The sequence below is a fragment of the Pecten maximus genome, chromosome 12 (genome assembly GCF_902652985.1).
Source record: "Pecten maximus chromosome 12, xPecMax1.1, whole genome shotgun sequence".
Taxonomy (NCBI): domain Eukaryota; kingdom Metazoa; phylum Mollusca; class Bivalvia; order Pectinida; family Pectinidae; genus Pecten; species Pecten maximus.
The window spans coordinates 41,891,652-41,918,505 of record NC_047026.1 but is presented as its reverse complement, the minus strand read 5'-3'; the positions used below and the strand labels follow the sequence as shown (position 1 = coordinate 41,918,505).

The following is a 26,854-nucleotide window of genomic DNA, read 5'->3' as shown; positions in this document are numbered from 1 at the left end:
CCATCACCATTCTAAACATGGCAACTGTATACTACCAGGCTTGCAGCAAGTCTGGATTTAGAGGATGAAAGCTGGAACGATAGGATTCACACAGGACAGGATTTACACAGGACAGGATTTACACAGGAGGACAGGTTTACACAGGAGGACAGGATTTACACAGGAGGACATTAAGAAGTATGGGGAGTGAGAATGAAATAAGTGGTGACATGCTCTTGAGGAACACGAGGATGGATGTTTGAAAGGGACAAGAAGATAGAGAGATGAACAGGAACATCAAAATGGATTCATGTTTCCCTTGTCTAAATATTAAGACATATAAGAAATACTTCTAACACTTCTATCATAGGGAGCTTAGCCACCTAGGCTAAATCTGCACTTATTGTGATCAATCCAAAAAGTATATCAAACAAATTTCCTTTCAGATTTATTCAAACACAATAAAAAATTCCTTTTCAGATTTATTTTAACACAATAAATAAGACTATTTCAGTCTTAAAACAAAATGAACATTGAAATTGTCCTAGTATATCATGGTTGTTACAGGTTAACATATATCTCATGGTTGTTACAGGTTAACATATATATCATGGTTGTTACAGGTTTACATATATATCATGGTTGTTACAGGTTAACATATATATCATGGTTGTTACAGGTTTACATATATATCATGGTTGTTACAGGTTTACATATATATCATGGTTGTTACAGGTTAACATATATCTCATGGTTGTTACAGGTTAACATGTATATCATGGTTGTTACAGGTTTACATATATATCATGGTTGTTACAGGTTAACATATATCTCATGGTTGTTACAGGTTAACATATATATCATGGTTGTTACAGGTTTACATATATATCATGGTTGTTACAGGTTAACATATATATCATGGTTGTTACAGGTTTACATATATATCATGGTTGTTACAGGTTAACATATATATCATGGTTGTTACAGGTTAACATATATCTCATGGTTGTTACAGGTTAACATATATATCATGGTTGTTACAGGTTTACATATATCTCATGGTTGTTACAGGTTAACATATATATCATGGTTGTTACAGGTTAACATATATCTCATGGTTGTTACAGGTTAACATATATATCATGGTTGTTACAGGTTAACATATATATCATGGTTGTTACAGGTTAACATATATATCATGGTTGTTACAGGTTAACATATATATCATGGTTGTTACAGGTTAACATATATATCATGGTTGTTACAGGTTTACATATATATCATGGTTGTTACAGGTTTACATATATATCATGGTTGTTACAGGTTAACATATATATCATGGTTGTTACAGGTTTACATATATATCATGGTTGTTACAGGTTAACATATATATCATGGTTGTTACAGGTTAACATATATCTCATGGTTGTTACAGGTTTACATATATATCATGGTTGTTACAGGTTAACATATATCTCATGGTTGTTACAGGTTAACATATATATCATGGTTGTTACAGGTTAACATATATCTCATGGTTGTTACAGGTTTACATATATATCATGGTTGTTACAGGTTAACATATATATCATGGTTGTTACAGGTTTACATATATCTCATGGTTGTTACAGGTTTACATATATATCATGGTTGTTACAGGTTAACATATATCTCATGGTTGTTACAGGTTTACATATATCTCATGGTTGTTACAGGTTAACATATATATCACGGTTGTTACAGGTTAACATATATCTCATGGTTGTTACAGGTTAACATATATATCATGGTTTTTACAGGTTAACATATATATCATGGTTGTTACAGGTTAACATATATCTCATGGTTGTTACAGGTTAACATGTATATCATGGTTGTTACAGGTTTACATATATCTCATGGTTGTTACAGGTTAACATATATATCATGGTTGGTACAGGTTTACATATATCTCATGGTTGTTACAGGTTTACATATATCTCATGGTTGTTACAGGTTAACATATATATCATGGTTGGTACAGGTTTACATATATCTCATGGTTTTTACAGGTTAACACTATGGCAAGTTATCTATACACTTTACAGAGTGTTCCACAACAAACAAACACTCAAATGATTCATATTTATTTAAGTACTCCAGGTTCCGTAATATACATAAGACATTGTCATCACTAAGTTTGATCACATGATGATCAATTTGCAACGACATCGCAATTATTGCAAATGTAAGTGGTTGGAATATATTTGAGACCTAGATTGTTTCTTAGGCTAAAAACAGTTTTGCAAAGGTTGCAAAAATGCTTATATATTCGCAATCAGTGATTACATTTTGCAACATGTGATCGATAGCATGAGCACGGAGGACACCAATATCCAGATCTTATGTGTCATATGAGGACAGGTGTCAGGGAGACACCAACAGCCAGGGTCAAATAAGGATGGGTGTCAGAGAGACACCAACAGCCAGGGTCAAATAAGGATGGGTGTCAGAGAGACACCAACAGTCAGGGTCAAATAAGGATGGGTGTCAAGGGAGACACCAACAGCCAGGGTCAAATAAGGATGGGTGTCAGAGAGACACCAACAGCCAGGGTCAAATAAGGATGGGTGTCAGAGAGACACCAACAGTCAGGGTCAAATAAGGATGGGTGTCAAGGGAGACACCAACAGTCGGAGTTATATGAGGATGGATGTCATGGAGACACCTACAGTCAGGGTTATATGAGGACGGGTGTCATAGAGACACCTACAGTCAGGGTCAAATAAGGATGGGTGTCAAGGGAGACACCAATAGTCAGGGTCAAATAAGGATGGGTGTCAGAGAGACACCAACAGTCAGGGTCAAATAAGGATGGGTGTCAAGGGAGACACCAATAGTCAGGGTCAAATAAGGATGGGTGTCAAGGGAGACACCAATAGTCAGGGTCAAATAAGGATGGGTGTCAGAGAGACACCAACAGTCAGGGTCAAATAAGGATGGGTGTCAGAGAGACACCAACAGTCAGGGTCATATAAGAATGGTGTCAAGGAGATACCAATAGTCAGGGTCAAATAAGGATGGGTGTCAAGGATACACCAACAGTCAGGGTCAAATAAGGATGGGTGTCAGAGAGACACCAACAGTCAGGGTCAAATAAGGATGGGTGTCAAGGGAGACACCAATAGTCAGGGTCAAATAAGGATGGGTGTCAGAGAGACACCAACAGTCAGGGTCAAATAAGGATGGGTGTCAAGGGAGACACCAATAGTCAGGGTCAAATAAGGATGGGTGTCAAGGGAGACACCAATAGTCAGGGTCAAATAAGGATGGGTGTCAGAGAGACACCAACAGTCAGGGTCAAATAAGGATGGGTGTCAGAGAGACACCAACAGTCAGGGTCAAATAAGGATGGGTGTCAGAGAGACACAAACAGTCGGGGTCATATGAGGATGGGTGTCAAGGAGAGACCAACAGTCGGGGTCATATAAGGACGGGTGTCAAGGGAGACACCAACAGTCAGGGTCAAATAAGGATGGGTGTCAAGGGAGACACCAATAGTCAGGGTCAAATAAGGATGGGTGTCAAGGAGACACCAACAGTCGGGGTCATATAAGGACGGGTGTCATGGAGACACCAACAGTCGGGGTTATATAAGGACGGGTGTCATGGAGACACCAACAGTCAGGGTTATATAAGGACAGGTGTCAAGGAGACACCAACAGTCGGGGTTATATAAGAATGGTGTCAAGGAGACACCAACAGTCTGTGTCATATAAGGACGGGTGTCAAGGAGATACCAACAGTCGGGGTCATATAAGGACGGGTGTCAGGGAGACACCAACAGTCGGGGTTATATAAGGACGGGTGTCAAGGAGACACCAACAGTCGGGGTTAAGGACGGGTGTCAGGGAGATACCAACAGTCTGGGTCATATAAGGACGGGTGTCAGGGAGACACCAACAGTCGGGGTTATATAAGGACGGGTGTCAGGGAGATACCAACAGTCTGTGTCATATAAGGAAGGGTGTCAGGGAGACACCAACAGTCGGGGTTATATAAGGACGGGTGTCAAGGAGACACCAACAGTCGGGGTTATATAAGGACGGGTGTCATGGAGACACCAACAGTCGGGGTTATATAAGGACGGGTGTCAAGGAGACACCAACAGTCGGGGTTAAGGACGGGTGTCAAGGAGACACCAACAGTCGGGGTCATATAAGGACGGGTGTCAAGGAGACACCAACAGTCGGAGTTATATAAGGACGGGTGTCAGGGAAACACAAGAAACAGAAAAGATGACAGGAAAGCATATACAATCATTTCAAAAGAAAGAACCTGCCTGATAATACAGCCAGGCATGGAACAAAATATAAATTGTAGAAAAGTAGTTGACAGTGTCAACACGGTTGAGCAGGATGATCTAGAAGATCTTGAATTGACGTCCAGAGAGTACATCTCTATAGTTACAAGCATTCCCAGTCGTACAAGCTGCTCCGACATACAGTGACACTCCATGGTTTTTTAATCATCATAAATTTTACTGTTCAAGCTTTTCTACCTTTCTGTCCTCTTCTATCTTAATATTTTCTGCACTTCGGCTTCGCCATTCGATCTTAACTAAATTTAACCCCTTATTCCCTTCACTACATTACATCTGAAGCATCCATTTCTCTCTGCCTTAATTTCTCTCACATCAATCTTGCCTCATTTCCAGCTCCCAAAGGTATAAACCTTCATTTCTCATTATGACACTTAAACTTTTACTCAGAGATATTCATATCTTCTGTCACAGATATTGAACATTGTGACTCCAGTTTTTATTAAAACATTTCTGTCACAGATATTGAACATTTTATTTTCAAAATATGTGACAAAACAAAATATTGCTCTTTTTTTTTTATTTGTTAATCAGGATATATTTTGTCACAAAACTGAACATGATACTTTGGACATTTTCTACCACAACAATGAATATTGATATTTTCCTAATTTACCAAGATATTTTACTACCTATAAGCATCAATAACTCTAGGGCTGTATGTCGCTGGCCAACTGTTGTGGTGGTAACAATATACCAGATCAATGTAACCACCATCTGTTCACAACTCATTGTATAAATAAAGGTTATATCTTGTTAAGGGAACTACATGTCTGTAAAAGTCATGTTTAAAATATCATATATTGGGGGATTTTTTTTTTTTACAATATCACATATCGAGAGGAATATATTTTTTTTTACAATAGTATTACATACTGAGGAAGTGTTTTTTTACAATATCACATATCGAGGGGAATATATTTTTTTTTACAATATCACATATTGAGGGGAATTTTTTGTTATAATAACACATACTGAGGGATTTCTTTTTTTTAATAATATCAAATATTTTTGGGGGGAGGGGGGGCACAATATCACATATTGAGGGGAATGTTTCTATATTACACATTGGTTTTTTTCTTTTTTTTCTTTTACAATATCACATTTTAGTTTTATAGAGATTTGTATTTAATGCTGATCCACCTGCCATGACACTCGACACTTATTTTATCAATTAATAATCAGAAAAAAATATTCATCCGAAACAAAAATGTATTAAACTTTGAGGTTAGTTACTTTGTGTGTCGATACCTGTCATGGAAATTAGACACACTGAGAGATATATGGGCCAACTCTGGAGTGGCAAATACACACAAACAAACTAAAATCAGAAAATCGTTACAAAATGTAATTTGAGATGAACGAAACATAATAACATTTCATACACGGCTAATTTATTGTGCAGTGTCTATTACGACAAGATTCAATATATTGAATTCTCAAAACTCACGCACACCATGATAACAGAGGTTTTATACCATCAAGTGATCGGTAATGTTTTCGATATGAAGTTGATGGAGCCAAATGAAATTTTTCCATTTGGTCAATTTCCAGTGTTTTAACAACACTACTAATCAATCCCCGTCTCAAAACATATTTATAAATCAAGGAGCATATCATTTATTTTCACACTAATGTCAAATTTTACTAGATTTAAGCGTTCAGTCCAAACAACATGGAAACATGTTTGAAGTTTTGCTACCTGTGGTATAAATCTGCAGACAAACGTACTAAAATTAATGTGACATTACTGAATGGTTTTGTACACTTCTTTAATGAATTAAATGTGTCATATTACACCATGACTGTCCCTAATCTGATACTGAAAGCTTCATCAAGTTACTATGTATACACTTCACATCACTTAAACTTACTCTTCCTTCAGCCAAAATTCAAATTTGATTGCCTAAAAGCCTTTCGTGTTATTTTTTTGCTAACAGAGCATGACATTTGGTAGTCCTATGGTATTATTGATTACAAGTATGTATAGATAATACTGATGTGTTCAGTTTCACCACGAATCAGTACAAGTTTTAGCATGGAGAGTAACCATACCGACTGCACACAACTGGATTTGATGGTCTGATACACCGCCAAAGCCACATGAATTATCAATAATAAATATCCATTGAAAACCGAGCATTTCCACTTTTGTCTCCTCATGCAAGCAATATATTCTCCAGGGGCCAGAAATTGATTGTAATAAGTGAACTAACGCCACGCATGGTTCCACCCGATCACCAAGCTTCATTGCAGGGCCAGGTTTACTATGTCATGGTGCCGATTACCACGGAGAGGATGTGATTATACCCAACCATTTCTTTGTCTCCACGATGGATCTCCTCACATAGTACAAAGCTTATTGTTCACATAAGTCCATTTTGTATCCAGGATGGTCATGAATTTTTTATTTTGCCAGTCTCTGACATTTTTAATTTTGTTAGTCTCCAATAGGCAATGCAGCTTAGGAAAAAGCCTTGCCATTTTTATGGGCAAGTTGTAATGCTTTCATGTTAGAAAAAACAAGCTGAATCTATATAACACTTCATTAATATTTTAAAACAAAAAGTTTCCGTTGAAAACATAACGTTAACAGCTTAGCTATTTGTTGTCTATCAACTGGAACGGTATAATTAGTATAGGAATCCTGTCAACACGTGATATCGTGTAAATAACTAAATATCTGTCACGGTTCATATCCTGTCATATCCTGGGCCGATATCCTTTTCAACATTCCCAAACTAGTATATTGGCCATTTCCAGATACACCCATCCTACTTTTGGCATGCTAACATTAACAGGTAATGATCTTTCGTTAAATGATGTAAAAGCTTTTGTTAACTGGTGTATAAAGTTCCATTTACTGGTGCATAAACTTTCGTTAAGAGGTTATAAACTTTCCTTAACAGGTATATTAACTTTCATTAACAGGTATATAAACTGCCATTAACAGGTGTATAAACTTTTGTTAAGTTATATAAACTTTTGTTAAGTTATATAAACTGTCGTTAACAGGTATATAAACTGTCGTTAACAGGTATAATAAACTGTCGTTAACAGGTATATAAACTGCCGTTAACAGGTATATAAACTTTTGTTAAGTTATATAAACTTTTGTTAACATGTATATAAACTGTCGTTAACAGGTATATAAACTTTCGTTAACAGGTATATAAACTGTCGTTAACAGGTATAATAAACTGTCGTTAACAGGTATGTAAACTGTCGTTAACAGGTATAATAAACTGTCGTTAACAGGTATAATAAACTGTCGTTAACAGGTATAATAAACTGTCGTGAACAGGTATATAAACTGTCGTTAACAGGTATATAAACTGTCGTTAACAGGTATAATAAACTGTCGTTAACAGGTATATAAACTGTCGTTAACAGGTATATAAACTGTCGTTAACAGGTATAATAAACTGTCGTTAACAGGTGTCCCACTTTTAAACTTTGACAGCCTGCAGTCTATAGTTCAAAGTCCAAAGTCTGAAAATATTGTTAGAATGAAAAGCAGCCTTGATGCCCTCATTAACAGCACATGTGCCTAATGACGCTGTTCCAAATTGGACAGAGAATTGTTTTTACTATAGGCCCTTCTGTAGTTGTGTCAAAATAATTTAGGAGTACATTCATTTTACATGTATCATTTTGCACTTAGAGCTTAATAGTATTTAAAATATGATGACTGCTGAAAACATTACACAGTAAAAGTAAACAATTCAGAATTCAATTTTATTTGTGCAAACAATACTGTTTTTATTAAATTTTTCTTTTCTAATAATAAAAAAACCCACTTGATGTTCTACCTTTCATTGACTATTCCCTATTAATCAAACTTTTTTTAAAATTTCAAAACAAACGTAAAGCAAAAAATATATTCCCAAGAAGGCAATCGTGCGTAATTTTGAAACCTCTTACGTCAATAAATTTGATGACTTGACACCATACACTTTAACATCAGTATAATGAATTGTATTAGGTTTTTCTTTGCACAAATAAAACCGGAATCAAAATTAAGTTACCAGCGATACAGTCTCTTAGTGATAATCAGTGGAAAACAAATGGATGGCATATTTATCTAGGAATTCTGGGCCGAGTAGATTCCCCTCATTATTGGTAGGCCATCAAAAAGAGAATGGATAACTCCATGTTAAAACGGTTTTTAGAAGGTCACACCAGCTATCATCATTGATTCTCTGAAATATGAATAAATTCAACTGGTATTGTGCCACGGAAGGCCATATTTTACATTCTCTAAGGCAACAAGTCACAGTGTGACGTAACTTCAGCGATTTCTGTCGATCTGTCACTGTCTGCAATCTCTCCACAATCTAGTCACACACACACATCTTATCCTTCGTCAGAAGATGATGAATTTGATTCCAGTAAATTGTTTAATATATATATGTACACATGCTACATCTGTTATGATTTGAAGAACAATCAACATAACTCATCAGTACCATAGCGATCCTCACTGACAGAACTCTTTTAATGTAAAAATGTCCCAAATCCTCAGGGTATGTGTCCAGATTACATTAGTATGTGAGTTTGTCCAATCTTCGTCCAATCTCCGTCCATCTTCACCAAGGTATCAATACACAATTACTTCTGTGTAAGATTTAATGTTCAGTATTCAAATCATTTCTTTAAAAGAAATAACATAAATTTGAAATGTTATCACATTTTTTTATGGAGTTCAAACAGGTTGTCATAGATTTCCCGAGGGTTTCAACTTTGTATTTGAAATATCCTGATGTATTAAAGTCCTTTACATCAATATATCAAATATCAAGATGTACCCAAGACCTTTACATCAATATATCATATAATTCGTGTTGTTCAATTATCTTCCTGGTATACTGTATTCAATCTTTAAACCCACGCAATCGTCATTTTTCTACAAAAGTTAAAGTTCTTTAGTTTGTTTATATCACTGATCCACAGTCTGTAAACTAATTGTAACTCCTTTCCTCACCCATATTCAAACACGAATATGGTTTAATGTTAACACTTCATTCAAAATAAAAGTATGTTTTACTATCTTTGAAGTTTTCTGGTCAATCTCAACTCAAAAATTATATTACATTGTAATTGTCTGAGAAACATGTGATATTACGATATGTAATATCTAGCTAATAAAGAGACGAATACTTATTGTACAACAGCAATTCAAACCTGATGGTGTCGTACAGCAATAAAATCTGGTGGAGTTGTACAACACCAAAAGAACTGTTGTACAACACCCACAAAACCTGGTGTTGTTTTTGTGTTAGTGATAAATATGATTTTAATTTAGAACAGTCGATAAAACATTTTGACCCCGACAATCAACCTCACACCTAAAAAGTTAGCTCCCTTATTCAGGTGCAGTTCCAGACATAAGTTATCTCCCTTATCCAGGTGCAGTTAACATAAGTTAGCTCCCTTCAAATTGCCTCCCCTGCCTGTTCACCTCCAGCGATAAAATTACCTCCCTTTCCCATGTACAGCTTCAACTTCCCCATTACCTCCCCCTAACTATTGATCATTGAGGGCCTTTTATATCTACACCATTCCAGAACACAGGTGAGGTATCGACCCTAAGTTAGGTATATATCTCCCGACACATGACCAATCTTAATGTCGCTTGCTGCAGATCCATTTTTGATATCCAGATGAAAATAACCTGTTTTTGAAACAAAACTTTTCAGAATTTTTTGGCACTGAAAAATCAATGTTTCACTGTCAAATTACACATTGTAGCTGTATTGGATATAAAAGTGGATGCTTGTGGTATCTTGGTGGGGCGTTCTTCCTTACTCATTGATTATCTGGAGAGTGGTTTGGTATTAAAGTGCCTCACCCTTTCAGGGCAGACCTGGGTCCCGATGTATCACCCCAGGAGGCGCGGATCCATCACCCCCACCACGTACTATAGGCGTACACGTCCCCGATACAAACACCGACCCGTATCTTCACATTCATTTATCATCAAGGGTCACACTAACCTTAGCGAACAACTAATAAACAGGTAAAAAAAATCTTGGAATAAAGTTTTTACGCAATTTAATTTATTATCGGAAATAAGTACAACAATTAAATAAAGTATCTGTCCAGAAAATATAAACCAACTAGCCATATCACACTGACATTCTCCTCCTAATAAGCTAAGTCTTAACAAGGCTTTCCACATTTTCCTTTCAAGTATGTCAAATAAAAACTGTCACTTGATCACTTGAGTTTTGTCAGTTGATCAGTTTTGTCAGTTGATCAGAGTTTTGTCAGTTGATCAGTTTTGTCAGTTGATCAGAGTTTTGTCAGTTGATCACAGAGTTTTGTCAGTTGATCACAGTTTTGTCAGTTTATCAATGAGTTTTGTCAGTTGATCACATAGTTTTGTCAGTTGATACCAGAGTTTTGTCAGTTGATCACAGTTTTGTCAGTTTATCAATGAGTTTTGTCAGTTGATCACAGTTTTGTCAGTTGATCATAGTTTTGTCAGTTGATCACAGTTTTGTCAGTTGATCACAGTTTTGTCAGTTGATCAATGAGTTTTGTCAGTTGATCACAGTTTTGTCAGTTGATCACAGAGTTTTGTCAGTTGATCACAGAGTTTTGTCAGTTGATCACAGTTTTGTCAGTTAATCAGTTTTGTCAGTTGATCAATGAGTTTTGTCAGTTGATCAATGAATTTGTCAGTTGATCAGAGTTTTGTCAGTTGATCACAGAGTTTTGTCAGTTGATCAGTTTGTCAGTTGATCAGTTTTGTCAGTTGATCACAGTTTTGTCAGTTGATCAGAGAGTTTTGTCAGTTGATCACCGAGTTTGTCAGTTGATCAGAATTTTGTCAGTTGATCAGAGTTTTGACAGTTATATACTGTTATATCTTCAATTTTATAGTACAACAAATTCAATTGGATTATATGACATTAAATGTGACCTAGCACCTGTCCTCGTGAAAATCTTTCCATTGTCATGTATTCAATCATCAACCTTAAACGTTAAAATTCCAAGTCTAAATTAGAATCAAAACTACCAACAATTCAAGGTAAGATTTCTTTAGAGTATCCTAATTCTCATTGAACTCATTTAGCTGAGAAAAAAAACAGTACATTTTATTGTGACAACCTCACAGTTATAAGATTTAGGCCAGTACATGTGACAACCTCACAGTTATAAGATTTAGACCAGTACATGTGACAACCTCACAGTTATAAGATTTAGACCAGTACATGTGACAACCTCACAGTTATAAGATTTAGCCAGTACATGTGACAACCTCACAGTTATAAGATTTAGACCAGTACATGTGACAACCTCACAGTTATAAGATTTAGACCAGTACATGTGACAACCTCACAGTTATAAGATTTAGCCAGTACATGTGACAACCTCACAGTTATAAGATGAATGGTAGTTGTTAGAGAGCTGGTTTATTTATTGCAATAAAATTTCTTGCACCACAATCTTTTTTTCTTTTTTCTTTTTTTTTTAAAATTTATTAATTTCTGTTTATCTCAATAGAATGTGACAATAGCTATTGATATTGATATTTATTCTGTTTTGAAGAATCCAATGCTTTTATCAGTTTGTATTAAATAAAGAAATATGAGTTTAGCCGTTTCTACATAAACTTTCATTACACATATACTGAGTTCTAACAGCTTTAATTGGACAAGTGAAATGTCATACTACCCTTATTGTACCAGAAAACAATGTGGGGGTTTAGACCCGATGAACCAGATATCATTTTTCATTAGGTCTAAACTTCAAGTTGGCAAGACAATTATGAACTTTTGGCCATGTTCAGCACTGAATTTGGATTTCCAACCTGTGAATCCAGATATCAGTTTTATAATGATTCCCTGGTGAACACTTTGGATGTGCGGGCATGTCTTTTTCTTAAACATACTGGCTGTGTCCTGTCAAATATACCCTTACATTAGGCATTTTTAGATGTAATTACTTTGAACTCAGCAAGGCATTTACATTTGCTAAAAAATACATGAAATATTTAGATTAAACTCTGACCTCTTTACATGTTATGACATACAAAAAATAAGTTTTTGTGAAATATCATACAGCTGAAATTACCCCTGACATTTAATTGATAGGTATAAAGGCTATTAGTGTGAGGAGGATCAGCAGGTCCCTACAGACCATTCCTAAACTCTCACACCACCTGCTCATTTCTGTTAGAAATATCAATTACAACAGATCTTTTTCTTAAGTTTACTAGTCCATGTTTTAAGTCATTGGTATCCTACATCATGTACCCATCCTCAAATAACACTGGCCACATAAGGATGATAAACCTCATCAAAATAAACAAGATTCTGTACCCACCCTCATATAACACTGGCTACATGAGGATGATAAACCTCATCAAAATAATGTACCCACCCTCATATAACACTGGCTACATGAGGATGATAAACCTCATCAAAATAAACAAGATTCTGTACCCACCCTCATATAACACTGGCTACATGAGGATGATAAACCTCATCAAAATAAACAAGATTCTGTACCCACCCTCATATAACACTGGCTACATGAGGATGATAAACCTCATCAAAATAAACAAGATTCTGTACCCACCCTCATATAACACTGGCTACATAAGGATGATAAACCTCACCAAAATAAACAAGATTCTGTACCCATCCTCATACAACCCTTAACTGTTAAAAACTAATGAAAACAAAGTAAAAATAATATTCTAATAATGTTTTCTGCTAACACAAAAATAATCTAAAGTAAAATGATTATAATTCTATTTTTATTTTTTTTTATCTTTTAAATGAACTAAAATTAGCGATCATTTAGTGGTTGGATACTGTATAGAGATAAACCTGTTGGAACACAAGTCTAGCCACCAGCCGCATTGTCTAACTCAATTCTAATGATAGATTACCCCTCCCCCCTCCAAATTCAAACATAAAATCGGACATATTCCAGAAACCAAAATGAAAATAACTAATTTCATTGATTTTAATAATCTAGATACAGGGGCAATTCTATTGGAACATCAACGGACCACACCAAGGTTTGACTACACCACTAGTATATTGGTAGGGAAGGAAACCCGCCACCACCCCCAGGGACCTCACATAGTTATCATATGTTGACAATATTAGGACTACGCTACTGAATATTTTATAAGGTTTTCCATTTGGCAGATCACATAATTAAAACAGGTGCTCATTCTAATTTGTTACAACATATCTTCCAATTCATTTGTACATTATAACAAGATCTTATCAGCGACATAGGTTTTGTGTGACTAATTTACCTCCATAAAAAGGCACAGTGGTAACAACACAAGGATGGAAGGGGAGACAACCTAATGAAACTCCTAACTCGATATTTCTGCACAACTAAATATATTTACTTTTACCTACCGGGTATATTTAAAATAATAAATATATACACAACAATGTATTCTATTTCATCAGGAACAACAACACTTCCACTTAAGTGTGCCAATATCCTAAAAAGAAAATTTGTACAGCCTGGAATACTACGGTACAACATACAAAGCATCTGCCAAATCTTTACAGGTTTTCTGGACAAACTCTGCAGATGTTGCCAACCACACACTATCATGTTAAACCCGTGGGAGGAGAGTTCCAACAAGGGAGGTAATAACTATCAATTTCACTAACAACTTATCATTGAAATTTCATTGTAATTTTATCTTCCGACTTGTGTAAAATATAAATGCACTACATTATCTTTGACTTGTACAAAATATTAATGTACAACAAGTTTGAGTCTTGTCAGCTGTAAACAGAGCAAATGGTATCGGTGGAACATATCAAACCATTATCAGCGCCCTATCAGCAGAACTCTGCGTAAGGTTGGGAGTACGAGATTAATACCATTTCGTGTTACTACTGCTATTGTCCTAAAGAGACCTTTGGACTTAAAATCAATTTAAAACTGACATAGGTTTGCAACTAAACCCATCGCCTTCCCAAAGCCATTAAAAATGAGATAAGCATTGCCTAGCATAAATCACCCAACCATCTCTAGAGTCAATAATACCGCTTCATATCACAAAAACCATATCAACTCCAGGCATCCTTTATGTAGGAATATGCATTCTGTATGTACAAAGTCTTATTATCTCTCTTCTTCTTACTTATCTTTACATCACAAACATTATTATCTTCATATCATGAAAACAATTTTCAAGACATTCATTCTTTTTCCCCCCCAATATAGTTTTCCCATTTTATTAGTGTTTTTTTCAATCCCAGTCAGCTCTACTATAAAACATCAATATTTCATATTTGCTTTCGGTTCTGTGTTTCTATCTCACATTAAAACCCATTACGTCCCTGTCGAGTACACAGCCAGGGAATTACACAGAAAACTCTTACTCTCATTTATTTCATCCTTGAACTTTTTCCTCATTTAGTAATATTCTCGAATACTTTTTTTAACAAGTTTGTATGAAATATATATGTGGCTGTTTAAAAGCCATTTAATTTTGAACACTTGCGTTTTCTTGATCTGTAAATTGATATTAGGGATGAAATTGATGATTTTTTTTCCGTAATATAAAGAACTGATAACTTTCAAACAATTTCATCGTCAGGAGAAAAAAAAGATTATAATTTTTATTTTGATATTTTGTAAAATAAATCAACAGATTGTAACATCTAGTTTTTATTTTATAAACTTCAATTTTAAAACCAAACCTGAAAAATCTCTTGGATCTAACATATCCAATTATGGTTTTTTTCAATTTGTGTCATACCAATGCAGCTTCTTCAATGCAATTTTCTTCACAACTATCAGCAGACTTCAAACAAATTAATTTTCAACAAATACCCAATAAACAGCTATCATCCTCCGACTCATGACAACTCAGAGTTTACTTTAAATGCTTAAGTCAAGAATAATCTTGAAATATGCATTTTCTCACCAACAAAAAACTGCTGTAAGTGTGTGCAAAATCACACATCCTAATCATTGAGGCTAAATAAATGGACTTTTTCCCTCTCGGATAATTACACAAATTGCTCGACGTTAGCTGGAGATAGATAGGAAGTTGGCAGTGGATTGACACTTGTCCCCGATGAGGCCTGCTACTGTAACCCTGGTGTGGCCCATAAAGTACAGCTATATGATGAGGTGTACTTTGTAACAAATTAATCCATACATTGTTTCAAAATGGGAAATAGCATCCTCTGTCCTATTGTCATCCGTATAAACAATGAAATCCTATTGTTATCCGTGTAAACAATGAAACCTTTAAGTAGGGAACTACATACAGTATGATATATACATTTCCCTTTGAAATATTTTGTTCATTTGTGGTAAAATTTGTGAAATTTTTTAACTAACCACTGACCAATGGTTAAATAGTTTTTTTATCAGATTGAGCCAAACCAATTCAGTCAATCTTTCCTCTTCATTATATCTGACTAATACTAAATGGACAGACAAATTGGGCAGATCTGTCAAGATTAAACTCAAATTTTCTATCAATTTCCTGGATTTCTCATTTTACCATCAGATCTTACCTTGGTAAGTTCAAATACATTTCAGCAGTAGGTCCTTCATAAGTACGATCAAAACAATACTATTACTTCTAAATAAAGGGCTATAAACCTGGCGCGACACTGCCAAAGTTTTACTCTCAGTCCGACCATTACCTAGAGGACAAGACATGATTGGTTCACATGATGGTTATGACAAGTAAAAACTGTAATATTTATATACCAAGAGAGCTGTAAAAACTCCAAACTTTGTCTACGATTTAAGCTCAAATGTTAAAACAAAGGCAGTATTGAATCAAAGATAATTCAAGGTCAGTGAAACATTTGTCCTTGAGAGGATTAAAATTCCCTGTCGTTGATCGCGACTTAGAATAAAAGTGTCGATTCTAATGATCCAGCATTACAGCAGTGTCAAAGAGATTCACATTGTAACCTTCAAAGTAGGTCAAGGTCAAGTGCTCTCAAGGACAGAACAAATTCATCTGGGCCAACAAGAGACTGATAAATTGATTGGACTTGTTCCATAATTGCTGTTAGACAACAATACTTGAAGAATTAGAATTCTGTTAGACAACAATACTTGAAGAATCAGAATTCTAAGCACTAACTGTGTACATTTGGTAACAATGGTGTTTTTAGTAACACCTCATTACTCCATCATTCAAAATCTCATTTAACGATTTCATGGAAAAGATTTTAAAATTCACTAAAATCACTAAATTACAACAGTTTTAATAAAGACAATCAATTACAACCTTGTAAGACTTAACATTTAATTGTTTAGGAGGGGCACCATCCGCCAATTCAACTTTAACACATATCTTGTATTATCAGGAAGTGATCAAAAGCTCAAGATCTGATTGGTTGTTTCATTCTTAATTTCTATAACACACTACATGCCTTTACCCACACAAAAGGTGTGCAAATAAAACAAGACAGTGTCACTTACCAAAGCAGACTTTGTAATTATAATAATGATGAAAGAATATTCAAATCAATTCCTTTGCTATTGACAACCTATCTAGCCAGACATTTGACCATGACTGACCGTGTACTTGACCTATCTAGCCAGACATGTGACCATGACTGACCATGACTGACCGTATACTTGACTATCTAACCAGACATGTGACAGTGACTGACCGTATACTTGACCTATTTAGCCAGACATGTGACAGTGACTGACCGTATACTTGACCTATCTAGCCAGACATGTGACAGTGACTGACCGTATACTTGACCTATCTAGCCAGACATGTGACCATGACTGACTGTATACTTGACCTATCTAGCCAGACATGTGACAGTGACTGACCGTATACTTGACCTATCTAGCCAGACATGTGACAGTGACTGACCGTATACTTGACCTATCTAGCCAGACATGTGACAGTGACTGACCGTATACTTGACCTATCTAGCCAGACATGTGACCATGACTGACTGTATACTTGACCTATCTAGCCAGACATGTGACAGTGACTGACCGTATACTTGACCTATCTAGCCAGACATGTGACAGTGACTGACTGTATACTTGACCTATCTAGCCAGACATGTGACAGTGACTGACCGTATACTTGACCTATCTAGCCAGACATGTGACAGTGACTGACCGTATACTTGACCTATCTAGCCAGACATGTGACCATGACTGACTGTATACTTGACCTATCTAGCCAGACATGTGACAGTGACTGACCATATACTTGACCTATCTAGCCAGACATGTGACCATGACTGACCATATACTTGACCTATCTAGCCAGACATGTGACAGTGACTGACCGTATACTTGACCTATCTAGCCAGACATTTGACCATGACTGACCGTATACTTGACCTATCTAGCCAGACATGTGACAGTGACTGACCGTATACTTGACCTATCTAGCCAGACATGTGACAGTGACTGACCATATACTTGACCTATCTAGCCAGACATGTGACCATAACTGACCATATACTTGACCTATCTAGCCAGACATGTGACCATGACTGACCGTATACTTGACCTATCTAGCCAGACATGTGACAGTGACTGACCATGGGATGACTGACCATGTGACAGTGACTGACCATGTGATGACAAATTTTGAATCAGGAGAGTTCTTCATTCTCTTTTCTGTTGTAGAATATTTCAGCAGAACCTGATGCTGATTCTGGGTAAACTTCTTTCAAATTGCTGTAGGCTAATTTTGTATACACCATGAACAGGTGTGATGTCCATGTAATCAGAAAGCCAATGCTGAAGTATTTTCAGATCTTATAATTTTGATGAGTTCTAAAATGATTCATTATACTTTAATTCAACAAACATGTTTTAACAACATTTGCTCTTTATTGAAAGTATTTCATTATATAATAGACTTCAGTATATTTAATTTTAATGCGCTTTCTGTTCTGTATAAATACAAAATAGTTTTTTTTAAACATCCTCTATCTCACTTTGACACAAAATTCACTTGATATTTCCAGTACAAGCTTTAAAGCCATCAATAATCTGCTCCAACTATACATCTTTTGACACCTCTTACCAATACTGCATGCTCTATTTTCACTTTTGGTCCATTGATAATCAATTCCACTTTAGTGGTTTCACACTTTTGAACAACATCTAGGTAATAATCATTCTTCATGACAAAATCAATAATCATAAAAAATGAAATTACTTACTCCTTTCTACGATACTTTTCTGACACTGATTCTCAATGATGAAAAATGACAGGAACAAAATTTTGTATTCTGCGTAAATTAATAAGGTAAACTTGATCAAGTACGCTGTTACGAATAAAAGTACAAATATCTAATGATTACAAAGTCTCGAAAGACCTATACATTAAAGTATAAAGTAAGTGGCGAGTTCTGACTAAGGGAGGTATATAATTTCCATTATCTTGGTCAGTATAAAACTTCATTAACTAGGTCAGTATAAAACTCCAATAACTTGGTCAGTATAAAACTCCATTATCTTTGTCAGTATAAAACTTCATTAACTTGGTCAGCATAAAACTTCATTAACTAGGTCAGTATAAAACTCCATTAACTAGGTCAGCATAAAACTTCATTAACTAGGTCAGCATAAAACTCCATTAACTAGGTCAGCAAAAACTCCATTAACTAGGTCAGTATAAAACTCCATTAACTAGGTCAGCAAAAAGTCCATTAACTAGGTCAGCATAAACTCCATTAACTAGGTCAGCAAAAACTCCATTAACTAGGTAAATATAACTCAATTAACACGATCTGCATAAAACTCCCATTAACTAGGTCGGCATCAGACTTTGATAACTGGGTAAATATGTAACCTCATTAAATCGGTAAACACATAACTTAGTCACACAAGTTTGCGGAGATAAATTGTATCTTTAACACGTAATCTGACCTGTTAATATTACCACAATCAGCGAGTACTTGTCACTCATTAAAACAGATGATACACTTCCACGGAGCTAAGCTGGGGATTGTAGGCTCTCAATAAATCAATACACCACTCTCCCTGTGGACCCCAAAGTCCATATCGCCTGATAAGCTTTCTACACCCCAAATTCTAGGTTGGCCAGCAAAATGATTATTTACATGCAAAAATTGTGTATGTTACAATAACAAAATTATTTCCTGACAAAGATGACAATACATATTTCAACATATTCCAATCAATTACCAATTTCTTTTTTATTGAAAGTCGATGGTAACACAATGTCATGGCTGTACAGTCATGAACGGTCCAGTGGTGAGACTTAACTCTGATGGACATCTTCGTGTAAAGTCACGTGGCTACATTCCCTTTGTTTAGAGAACACAGCAACAATAGCAAAAGTCGTGAGGGAGTGGATGCAAGCACTTTTTGATGTCCTTGTCACGCGGGCACGTCACGGCGAGTCACGCGGCATGGTATTGTCGTGCGACATGCTAATCGCCAGAGATTACGCTTGATTTAGCACAGAGAATTTACACCCCTAGAGTGTCAGTCCCTGGGTATGTGTTCTCAGGCAAGTTTAAGTATATCCCAATACATCCAATGTCTCTCATATGGCTTCGCTTAATTGCAGAGGCCAACACCGCTTCATGTATTAGAGTAAACCAAGGGAGACAACCCTAACCTTATTACAAACACAGGCATATTAAAAAAAAAAATCATCAATTACATATTTATTCAGAAGTGTTGTGAATGTCATTAGTGGTTATTGAGAATCTTCAATTTTTATTTATCACAATTGTGCATACTGCTTGCCCTTACAACAGATTATTGTATCTCAAGATTGAGTGCCCCAAGAAAATTGGTTTCAATAATATGACATGACTCAAGTTTTAATATCTGTCAACAAAATCTATCTTTAACATATGACATCTAAAAGTTAAACATCTAAAAGTTAAACGTCTCTGATTAACGTGTGATACATTGATAATATAGATATTCTCAAGATGATGCTTTCTAAAGGTGCAACTCCAGAGGAAGTGTTCCTCCAAAATGATGGATCCTTCCAGAACTGTGTTGATGAGATGAGGACAGTTGCCTTGTTAGGACCATCCGTCTCTTTATTAGTGACTCTGTCAAGGGAGTGTCACTCTCATCAGGACACTGGCTCTCTACACAGCAGGACCCAACTCACCAGAGTACAACTTCATCTCTGATCTGTGACTACCATCACACCCTCTCTACACCCACTCCAACATGGAAGATCGTCCTTCAACTGCCAATCCAATCGTGATGGTGTTAACGGTATTCCAACACGGTAAAAACCAAGTGTTTAAATGATTGAGATTAAGCAGTAGGTGGTATCATTGATTTTTTGCTGTCAAGTTGGAAATTTGTATTTATTTGTGTAATTTTGAATTCTTGCCTGCACCACTGGTACCAACCTGGAGGCAAACTGACACTAATTGTTTGGTCATCTTGGAAATTTCCTTCAAGTATAACACCCCTAAAATACTGTATACCATAAATATATTCAGATAACTTTTGTGGTTTCAAACTATTGAGATACAGTGTAGCTTTGTGGTATATTAATTGGTTCCCCTATCAAACAAAATCTCTAGCCTAGCATTTCAACTAAATTTGTTTTACGTAAAGGAAAAACATGAATGTTCATACTAGATATTATGTATGTGTATTTATTACATCAATTGTTTTACTACTAAGAATTGTACCTAACGGCATTCAGATGTATGTACCAGAAACTTTTCTTATGGTACCTACATCTCTATCAGAAGTTGTAGTAACATTACAGATATTGCGAGAAGGCCAAGAAAACAAAATTACACACACTTACACGTCTTGCTTATCCCACTTTGTCATTATAGAAAGTTTTTAGCAAACTCCAAATTTCATTAAAATGTTTTCCAGTAACAACCAACTAAACCTCCACTTGAGCATGGCTGCACCTTGTATACATAGTAGATACATGTTGATATAGTGAGGCATTGCAATACAAATATCAAATTTCACAATATCACAAATTCTCAAAATTTACCTAATATATCATTTTTACCCCCAAAAATCACTCCTTCTGAAAAATGAGAAGAAACTACATCAAATTTATTGCAGAATTCATTCCAATTTGGCTATAAACTAATTTTTAACTCAACTGGAGAAGCAATAAAGGTTTAATATCAATTTCTCAAAGAATAAGGTTTTCAAACCAAAAATCAAAGAAAAAAAAAACCCAAATATATATATTATCTGTAGAGTGTGTTTAGATGTCCATACTACAATACAACTGCACTCGTGTATATGCCAGGTTTGGTTAAAATAACATTGATAGTCCTTTTGAGAAACTGAGCTAAATTCCATATTTCCAGCATCCTTACTTTCCAGAGCCACTTGACTATATATAGATTCTAGATGGTATTCTATAAATGACGGCTGAGCCGATATGTCCACAATGTGATCTAAAGATGTAACAGGTTGAATTTGGGCTTACACTTTTTGAGCAACAAAATGAAAATTTTCTAAGTGAAATGTTGACGCTGATGACAATGACAACATTGCCAGCTTCATTACCATCGCTGTCTGAAAGGTAACATTATGGTGACTATATAACTGCTAACTATAGTCAATTCACTGGAGTAAAATAATGGTTTGAACAAAGTTAAATCTGACATCAAACTAATAATGTTTTGTAAAGTAACATACAGCATCTAGTTGGCAGCGATATATTGATCTTAACAATTGAAGGTGTTGACACTCAAATTTCTGTCTGTGAACACACACTTTGTGACTAGAACAGAATGTAAACCTCACAAACCCAAATCTCAATGTAAACCTCACAAACCCACATGTAAACCTCACAAACCCACATCTCAGTGTAACCCTCACAAACCCACATGTCAATGTAACCCTCACAAACCCACATGTAAACCTCACAAACCCACATGTAAACCTCACAAACCCACATCTCAATGTAACCCTCACAAACCAACATCTCAATGTAACCCTAACAAACCCACATGTAAACCTCACAAACCCACATGTAAACCTCACAAACCCACATGTCAATGAAAACCTCACAAACCCACATGTCAATGTAAACCTCACAAACCCACTTGTCAATGTAAACCTCACAAACCCACATGTCAATGTAAACCTCACAAACCCACATGTAAACCTCACAAACCCACATGTCAATGTAACCCTCACAAACCCACATGTCAATGTAAACCTCACAAACCCACATCTCAATGTAAACCTCACAAACCCACATGTCAATGTAAACCTCACAAACCCACATGTCAATGTAAACCTCACAAACCCACATGTCAATGTAACCCTCACAAACCCACATGTCAATGTAAACCTCACAAACCCACATGTCAATGTAACCTTCACAAACCCGCATGTCAATGTAACCTTCACAAACCCACATGTCAATGTAACCTTCACAAACCCACATGTCAATGTAACCTTCACAAACCCACATGTCAATGTAAACCTCACAAACCCGCATGTAAACCTCACAAACCCACATGTCAATGTAAACCTCACAAACCCACATGTCAATGTAACCCTCACAAACCCACATGTCAATGTAAACCTCACAAACCCACATGTAAACCTCACAAACCCACATGTCAATGTAACCCTCACAAACCCACATGTCAATGTAACCCTCACAAACCCACATGTCAATGTAACCCTCACAAACCCACATGTCAATGTAACCCTCACAAACCCACATCTCAATGTAAACCTCACAAACCCACATCTCAATGTAAACCTCACAAACCCACATGTCAATGTAAACCTCACAAACCCACATGTCAATGTAACCCTCACAAACCCACATGTCAATGTAACCCTCACAAACCCACATGTCAATGTAACCTCACAAACCCACATGTCAATGTAAACCTCACAAACCTACATGTCAATGTAAACCTCACAAACCCACATGTCAATGTAAACCTCACAAACCCACATGTCAATGTAACCCTCACAAACCCACATGTCAATGTAAACCTCACAAACCCACATGTCAATGTAAACCTCACAAACCCACATGTCAATGTAACCCTCACAAACCCACATGTCAATGTAACCCTCACAAACCCACATGTAAACCTCACAAACCCACATGTCAATGTCAAACCTCACAAACCAACATGTCAATGTAAACCTCACAAACCCACATGTCAATGTAACCCTCACAAACCCACATCTCAATGTAAACCTCACAAACCCACATTAAACCTCACAAACCCACATCTCAATGTAAACCTCACAAACCCACATGTCAATGTAACCCTCACAAACCCACATGTCAATGTAAACCTCACAAACCCACATGTCAATGTAAACCTCACAAACCCACATGTCAATGTAACCCTCACAAACCCACATGTCAATGTAAACCTCACAAACCCACATGTCAATGTAAACCTCACAAACCCACATGTCAATGTAACCCTTACAAACCCACATGTCAATGTAACCCTCACAAACCCACATGTAAACCTCACAAACCCACATGTCAATGTAAACCTCACAAACCCACATGTCAATGTAAACCTCACTGACAGTGTGATGTTATGGTAATAGGTGTAGGTATAAACTAACAGTGTGATGTTATGGTAATAGGTGTAGGTATAAACTGACGGTGTGATGTTAGGTAATAGGTGTAGGTATAAACTGACAGTGTGATGTTATGGTAATAGGTGTAGGTATAAACTGACAGTGTGATGTTATGGTAATAGGTGTAGGTATAAACTAACAGTGTGATGTTATGGTAATAGGTGTAGGTATAAACTGACGGTGTGATGTTATGGTAATAGGTGTAGGTATAAACTGACGGTGTGATGTTATGGTAATAGGTGTAGGTATAAACTGACGGTGTGATGTTATGGTAATAGGTGTAGGTATAAACTGACGGTGTGATGTTATGGTAATAGGTGTAGGTATAAACTGATGGTGTGATGTTATGATGTTATGGTAATAGGTGTAGGTATAAACTGACAGTGTGATGTTATAATGTTATGGTAATAGGTGTAGGTATAAACTAACAGTGTGATGTTATGGTATAGGTGTAGGTATAAACTGACGGTGTGATGTTATGGTAATAGGTGTAGGTATAAACTGACGGTGTGATGTTATGGTAATAGGTGTAGGTATAAACTGACGGTGTGATGTTATGGTAATAGGTGTAGGTATAAACTGACGGTGTGATGTTATGGTAATAGGTGTAGGTATAAACTGACAGTGTGATGTTATGGTAATAGGTGTAGGTATAAACTGACAGTGTGATGTTATGGTAATAGGTGTAGGTATAAACTGACAGTGTGATGTTATGGTAATAGGTGTAGGTATAAACTGACGGTGTGATGTTATGGTAATAGGTGTAGGTATAAACTGACGGTGTGATGTTATGGTAATAGGTGTAGGTATAAACTGACGGTGTGATGTTATGGTAATAGGTGTAGGTATAAACTGACAGTGTGATGTTATGGTAATAGGTGTAGGTATAAACTGACGGTGTGATGTTATGGTAATAGGTGTAGGTATAAACTGATGTTATGATGTTATGGTAATAGGTGTAGGTATAAATTGACAGTGTGATGTTATGGTAATAGGTGTAGGTATAAACTGACGGTGTGATGTTATGGTAATAGGTGTAGGTATAAACTGACGGTGTGATGTTATGGTAATAGGTGTAGGTATAAACTGACGGTGTGATGTTATGGTAATAGGTGTAGGTATCAACTGATGGTGTGTTGTTATGATGTTATGGTAATAGGTGTAGGTATAAACTGATGGTGTGATGTTATGATGTTATGATAATAGGTGTAGGTATAAACTGATGGTGTGATGTTATGGTAATAGGTGTAGGTATAAACTGACGGTGTGATGTTATGGTAATAGGTGTAGGTATAAACTGACAGTGTGATGTTATGGTAATAGGTGTAGGTATCAACTGATGGTGTGATGTTATGGTAATAGGTGTAGGTATCAACTGATGGTGTGATGTTATGGTAATAGGTGTAGGTATAAACTGACAGTGTGATGTTATGGTAATAGGTGTAGGTATAAACTGATGGTGTGATGTTATGGTAATAGGTGTAGGTATAAACTGACGGTGTGATGTTATGGTAATAGGTGTAGGTATAAACTGATGGTGTGATGTTATGGTAATAGGTGTAGGTATAAACTGACGGTGTTATGTTATGGTAATAGGTGTAGGTATAAACTGACGGTGTGATGTTATGGTAATAGGTGTAGGTATAAACTGACAGTGTGATGTTATGATGTTATGGTAATAGGTGTAGGTATAAACTGACGGTGTGATGTTATGGTAATAGGTGTAGGTATAAACTGATGGTGTGATGTTATGGTAATAGGTGTAGGTATAAACTGACGGTGTGATGTTATGGTAATAGGTGTAGGTATAAACTGACGGTGTGATGTTATGGTAATAGGTGTAGGTATAAACTGACGGTGTGATGTTATGGTAATAGGTGTAGGTATAAACTGACGGTGTGATGTTATGGTAATAGGTGTAGGTATAAACTGACGGTGTGATGTTATGGTAATAGGTGTAGGTATAAACTGACGGTGTGATGTTATGGTAATAGGTGTAGGTATAAACTGACAGTGTGATGTTATGGTAATAGGTGTAGGTATAAACTGACGGTGTGATGTTATGGTAATAGGTGTAGGTATAAACTGACAGTGTGATGTTATGGTAATAGGTGTAGGTATAAACTGATGTTATGATGTTATGGTAATAGGTGTAGGTATAAACTGACAGTGTGATGTTATGGTAATAGGTGTAGGTATAAACTGACGGTGTGATGTTATGATGTTATGGTAATAGGTGTAGGTATAAACTGACTGTGTGATGTTACGGTAATAGGCTGTGATGGATCCATTCGATCTTGTCTTTGAGAAACAATGACACTAAACAATTGTGATGGATAACTGACAAGCGTAGGTGTAGGATACCCCCTTAATACGTCTACTTACACTTGATTGACCGTACACATGCTATTACATGTAATGTACTAAACTCCATCCTACTGTATCTAGTATGTTGTGACATGGAGGCCAGTGGCACCGTTTATGGGTGGGATTTCTCCTAAAAAGCATTATCTTGTGATGGAGTGATTACCCACAGCTCACCACAAGGGAGCATTTATCCATAATTACCATAATGGCAGTCGCGAGCACCCGGGCCGTCACCAGGACTCATCGCCACCATATGACACACACCAAGTCATCCATACCCAACAGACATTCCTTCTTTACAAATTCATCCAATGAAGTTGACAACAGTTGTAATCACTCATGTCTGTACAATTAATTATAATCCGTTTCTGACACAATTCATAGGATTTCCAAATATAAGGATAACAATCTTTGTTCTTTTTTTCCTTGAAATAATTCTAGTCGTGAGATTTGTTCCATGAACTTAAAGTCGCCAACAATCTTCAATCATATCAAAGTTTATGTGAGATGATATTGCAAAATCAAAACTTTAAAAATCCCCATGTAACCTACGACAATTCTGGAGAATTTCCCCTG

General features: G+C 36.2%; 1 protein-coding gene and 1 long non-coding RNA gene across 9 annotated transcripts in view; one reads left to right on the top strand and one right to left on the bottom strand.

Moving 5' to 3' along the window:
• LOC117339289 (nucleolysin TIAR-like) overlaps positions 1 to 26,854 on the bottom strand; it is a 295,336-nt gene that overhangs the window by 187,916 nt on the left and 80,566 nt on the right. The gene's annotated exons all lie outside the window — the stretch shown is intronic.
• On the top strand, positions 24,063 to 25,238 carry LOC117339291. Of its 4 annotated transcripts, XR_004535159.1 has the most exons (4): positions 24,063 to 24,234; positions 24,367 to 24,828; positions 24,907 to 25,023; positions 25,157 to 25,226. It is a non-coding gene; the product is annotated as an uncharacterized LOC117339291 (long non-coding RNA). The 4 variants fall into 4 exon arrangements; XR_004535157.1 differs by having other exon boundaries at positions 24,367 to 25,023; positions 25,196 to 25,238; XR_004535156.1 differs by having other exon boundaries at positions 24,367 to 25,023.